This window comes from Arachis ipaensis, chromosome B03 (assembly GCF_000816755.2).
Source record: "Arachis ipaensis cultivar K30076 chromosome B03, Araip1.1, whole genome shotgun sequence".
Classification (NCBI taxonomy): Eukaryota; Viridiplantae; Streptophyta; class Magnoliopsida; order Fabales; family Fabaceae; genus Arachis; species Arachis ipaensis.
The window spans coordinates 103,575,002-103,581,138 of NC_029787.2; the positions used below are offsets into that span (position 1 = coordinate 103,575,002).

At 38.9% G+C, this 6,137-nt stretch overlaps 1 pseudogene; it reads left to right on the plus strand.

The window, feature by feature from the left end:
- Positions 469–5,820, plus strand: LOC110270266 (annotated as a pseudogene).

A 6,137-nucleotide genomic window follows, 5' to 3' on the forward strand; every position in this document is an offset into this window, starting at 1 on the left:
ATTCAGAAGAGATGAAGGTTCGTCATTTCGTTCGTGGATTGGCAGAACCTATGTTCACTATCCTTATGCCTAAAGTCAGACGCATGTCTTTTAAGGATGTCCTAAACTCTGCTTATGGAATTGAAGCTGGGATAGCGGAGAGAAATGCTTTTAAGGATGTTGGTAAGAAGCCCAAGATGAAGGGACAATTTTCTGGTGGATTTAGTTCAGGAGGATTTCAGTCTCATCATGGTCAGACTAATCAGCAAGGTTATTCGGGTTATCGAGCTCGTCCTCAAACATCTTTTGGTGGGGTTACTTCTTCTGGATCTGTTCCTATGAGTGTTTCAAGTCCAAGACCTTTTGTTGGAGGCACCCCTCAATCTAGCAGACATGGTTCTAATCAGACAAGACTAACTAAATCTTACTACCAGCAGTGTGGGATCTACCATTCCGGTATATGTTTCAAGGCTACTGGTGCATGTTTTAGTTGTGGTCAATCTGGTCATCTTAGGAGGGATTGTCCAAATCCTAGAGGAGGCTTTACTCCAGGTATTGCACGTCCTACCACACCAATGCCATCATCTTCAGCTATGTCTATTGGAAATTCTTCTGGTTCTAGTGGCAGAGGAGCTGGTGGCAGGGGTCAGACTTATAACAGAGGAGGGAGCCAAAGAGGAAGAGGTCAGACACGTGTGTATGCTTTAACACGTCAAGATGCTCAAGCTTCTAATGCTGTGGTGGCAGTACTTTACAAGTTTGTTCTTTAGATGCTCGAGTGTTATTTGATACGGGTTCTCATTATTCATATGTATCTCTACATCTTGCATCTCATTTCGATAAACAACCTGAATTGTTATCCCACCCATTTCATGTTGGCACTCCACTTGGAGTCTCACGGTAGTTCGAGTCGTGTTTCGATCTTGTGTTGTTAGAATTAATACGGTTGAAACCTTAGCTGATTTGATCCTTTTAGAACCAATGAAAGATATTGATGTCATCCTAGGCATGGATTATTTAGTAGCTTGTCATGCTGATGTGGGCTGTTACTCTAAAACCGTGAAGTTTGACATACCGGGTATCTCACCTTTTGTTTTTAAGGGTGATGACTGTCCCACTTTAGCTAGCATCATCTCATCTATAAGTGCTATGCAATTGATGGAGAAGGGAAACTAAAGATTTCTGGCAGTTGTTAGAGATGTTGATGCCAAAGTGCCTAGTCTTGATCAGGTTCCTATTGTTAGAGAATTCCCTGACGTGTTCCCTGATGAGCTACCAGGGATGCCGCCTGACCGTGAAGTTGAGTTTTCCATAGAATTGGCTCCGGGAGTCCAACCTGTGTCCATTCCTCCCTATCGTATGGCTCCAACTGAGTTACGAGAATTAAAAGTTCAATTGGAAGATATGCTAGAGAAAGGATTTATTCGTCCCAGCACTTCTCCGTGGGGAGCTCCTGTTCTATTCGTAAAGAAGAAGGATGGAACGATGCGATTATGTGTAGATTATCGTTAGCTCAATAAGATAACTGTTCGCAACAAGTATCCATTGCCAAGGATTGATGATTTGTTTGATCAACTTCAAGGAGCTACCTGTTTCTCAAAAATCGACTTGCGTTCAGGGTACCATCATTTGAAGATAAAAGAGGAAGACATTCCAAAAACTGCTTTTCGTACTCGCTATGGGCACTATGAGTTCTTAGTAATGTCCTTTGGTCTGACGAATGCGCCTACAGCTTTCATGGACTTAATGAATCGAGTCTTCAAACCTTTCTTAGATCGCTTTGTTATCGTTTTCATCGATGATATCTTGATGTATTCAAAAAGTGCTACGGAGCATGAGTATCATTTGAGGATTGTGTTATAAACCTTAAGGGATCACAAGCTTTATGCTAAGTTTTCTTAATGTGAGTTTTGACTTGATCAAGTGACATTTTTGAGGCATGTGGTATCAAAAGATGGAATCATGGTGGATCCAAAGAAGGTTAAAGCCGTTCAGAAGTGGCCAAGGCCTACTACAGTGACAGAAATTCGTAGCTTTCTAGGGTTGGCCGGCTACTATCGGCGATTCATCAAGGACTTCTCGAGAATTTCGGCACCATTAACCAAGTTAACTCAGAAGAATGTGAAGTTTCAATGGTCAGAAGCTTGTGAGGAAAGTTTCTAGACACTTAAGGCTTGTCTAACCTCAGCACCAATTCTTGTTTTGCCTTCTGGGTCTGGGGAATTCTCAGTCTTTTGTGATGCATCTCGGATAGGACTGGGTTGTGTATTGATGCAGCATGGCCGCATTATTGCCTATGCCTCGCGACAACTCAAGAAGCATGAGCAGAATTATCCAACTCATGACCTGAAAATGGCAGCGGTCGTCTTTGCTTTAAAGATTTGGAGACACTACCTTTATGGTGAGACCTGTGAGATCTATACGGATCACAAGAGTTTGAAGTATATATTTCAACAGAAGGATTTAAATTTGAGGCAACGGAGATGGATGGAGTTGCTAAAAGATTACGATTGTACTATTTTGTATCATCCTGGAAAGGCAAATGTTATAGCAGATGCCCTCAGTAGAAAATCTATGGGTAGCTTGGCCCATATCACTCTTGCAAGGAGACCAATTGTTGAAGAAGTCCATCAATTGAAGGCCGATGGAATTCAATTTGACCTTGGAGAATCAGGAGTTTTCTTAGCACATGTTCGAGCCCAATTTTCCCTAATAGAACAGATCAAGGATGCACAACATGATGACCCAAAACTAAGGAAGCTTATAGAAGATGTTCGCAATGGGAGGAACTCAAACTTTTCTCTTGATCAAGATGTTTTGCGTTGTGGTCAACGTTTATGTGTGCCAGATAACCATGACTTGAAGAAAGCTATTTTGGAGGACGCTCACAATTCTAAGTATACCGTTCATCCAGGCTCCAATAAGATGTATCAAGATTTGAAAAAATGTTTTGGTGGGAAGGCATGAAGAAAGACATAGGAGTTTTTGTTTCTCATCGCTTAACCTGCCAACAGGTTAAAGCTGAACATCAAAGACCTGCTAGGTTATTGCAACAAATTGAGATACCTGAATGGAAGTGGGAAAGGATTACGATGGATTTTGTAATAGGTTTGCCTCATAGTTTTAAAGGTTTTGATTCAATTTGGGTAATTGTGGATAGAATGACGAAGTCAGCTCACTTTCTTCCAGTGAAAACAACTTTGAATGCAGCTCGGTATGCTCAACTTTATGTTGATGAGATAGTTAAACTACATGGAATTCCATTATCCATTTTTCAGATCGCGGGCCCCAGTTTACCTCTCATTTTTGGAAATCTTTTCAAAAAATTTTAGGAACTCGTCTGGATCTTAGCACAGCTTTTTACCCTCAAACCGATGGACAATCAGAAAGGACGATCCAGACATTGGAAGACATGTTAAGGTGTTGTGTTCTAGATTTTGGTGGAAATTGGGACAACTATCTACCTTTGATCGAGTTCTCTTATAATAATAGTTATCAAGCCAGCATTCAAATGGCACCATTTGAGGCCCTTTATGGGAGAAGATGCAGGTCACCTATTGGGTGGTTTGAAGTTGGTGAGGTTAAGCTTTTGGGGCCAAATTTGGTACAAGATGCAGTTGAGAAGGTTCGCATAATAAGAGAACGTTTATTAGCAGCTCAGAGTAGGCAGAATGCTTATGTTGATAACAGAAGGCGTAACTTATAGTTTTCAGTGGGTGATCAGGTATTTCTTCGAGTGTCACCTATGAAAGGAGTGATAAGGTTTGGGAAAAGAGGCAAGCTTAATCTTCGTTACATTGGTCCATTTGAGATTTTGGACAGAATAGGTGCAGTTACTTATCGCTTGGCACTACCATCGGAGTTGTCTATGATTCATCCAGTTTTTCACGTATTAATGTTACGCAAATACCTTCCCGACCCATCTCATGTACTTGCACCACAAGCCATAGAGCTAAAGGAGGATTTATCATTTGAAGAGGAACCAGTGGATATAGTTGATCGCCAAGTAAAGAAACTACGTTCTAAAGAGATAGCATCTGTGAAAGTTGTTTGGAAGAATCATTCGATAGAAGAAGCAACTTGGGAAGTGGAGGATGCAATGCGCGACAAATATCCGTATTTATTTGAGTCTGAAGGTAATAATCACATCTATCGTAGTATATGAGTTCAAAATTCGGGGACCGAATTTCTTAAGGGGGAGTGAATGTTATACCCACAAAGGAAAAAAAAAGGGGAAACAGAAGTGCATAGTCACGTGGGGGGCACATGCCCCCACTTAAACCCCTTCCCCCTTCTTATTCTCTCGAGCCTTCCCTGATCCCTCCCTCTCTCTTTTATTTTCATTTCCTTCATACAAATCAAAACCAAACCCTCTCTTTTCCTTCATCTCCTCTTCCATTCTATCTTCTTCATTTCAAAATCTTCATCCAACCACAACACACCAGATTTTATTTTACCCTTTTATTTTATCTCTATTTTAATATATCATCTATATCCAAAGTAAATTTTTATTTTTCACAACCCCAAATCAAGAAGTTCATACCTATGAGTAAAGGAAGCATTCAACTCCTGAGTTTCTATTATTATTGAGGCTTCAAGGTAACTCTTTGACTCAATAATTAGCTATATCTCAAATTTTTAGTATCCTCATACTTGTGGGTATAGCAAAATCCGAAATTAGGGTTATTAGAATTAGGAAATTTGGGGCTTTGTCAAAGTGAATAAGAATGTGTTAATTGACTATATTAGTAGCTCACAAATATCATTATTGTCATATTTCTAGAGTTGTAGAGTGATTGGACATCATGTGGTAGCTCAATGGCGCGCTCAGAGTTACTTCCGGTTCCTTAGAATCAAGTTGTGACTGGATATTATATCTATAATTGTTTTTAAATATATTATTATCAATATTTTTGTTGAATCATTAATTTTGGAGTTTGAAAATATTTTATTATTGTGATTTTTGAATTTTTGAAATAAATATTGATTTGTGAAACTTATAATTTTATAAAAATACACACGAGACGATATTTATATATTTTGTAAAGCATACATGTTTTCTTATTTGACTTTATTAAATTTTAATTAAATTTTAGTATGCATTCTTATATATATTTTTGATTTAATATGAAAATTTAGTAATACGTTATAATTATTAGAGATTTGTTATAAATGATTTGGTTTGGATTGGTTTGGGAGACTCTGACTAGAAAACCGTAGTTAACGGCAGTTATGACGTTAACTTAGATGCATCTAACTCAGACCTCAGCTACCAGGGGCGTTGCTAGCCCAACGTGTAGGCCACACATTGGATCTGTTATACCGTACGGGCACACTAGAGGAAAGGTCTACCCTTAGAGGTGGAGCCGCCCTAGGTGTGTAATATTTGATTTGATTTGACTTCTGGAATGAGAACTCTCATTTCAATTCATCCGCTTAACTACTTATTTATTTGTTTGCATAATTAATTATTATAAATTTCTCATCTCTGAAAGGAAATATAATTTTCAAGTTAAACTCTGTATTGTCTCGTGTGGGTTATAGATGTAATGTTTGCTCACTGAGTTGCAAAACTCACCCTTTTATATTTCCATGTTTTTTAGATACAGGAGTCATTCCAGGTTCCATTCCACCTGCCCCTCAGTAGATCTTAGTCATTTTGGTGAGCCCTTCTTCTTTCCAAGGGCTAAGTAATTATGTAATGGGACCTTTGCTCAAAATTTAGATTAAGTCAATGCTCCATATGTCACAGGCAGGATCCTCGTGTGGGTTATGTTATTTTGAATCTTGAACTGTTTAGGTAGTAATTATGATTTGGTGATGTAAAACTTATGGTTTTAACTATATATGATGTGTATTCTGGGTATATTTGATTGTGGATATGATTAGAGCATGTTATTGTTGTCTTTGGAAATGGATGTTTATTGTTGATACAGGGAGTTAATATTTATACGGGTAAGGTCCTAGAAATAGAGGAGATTCTGTCCCTTTTTCTGAAAATTTGGTTGTTTGGCTTGCTGAGGGATATGTCCCTTGAGCGCCAGTCATGGCTGGGTTTGGGCCATGACACCTGTCCTCCAGGGTGTGTTGTTTTTGATGCTGTTTTTGATTCCGATTTAATTCTGCAGCTGTTTTTGTGACTCCACATGATCATCAAC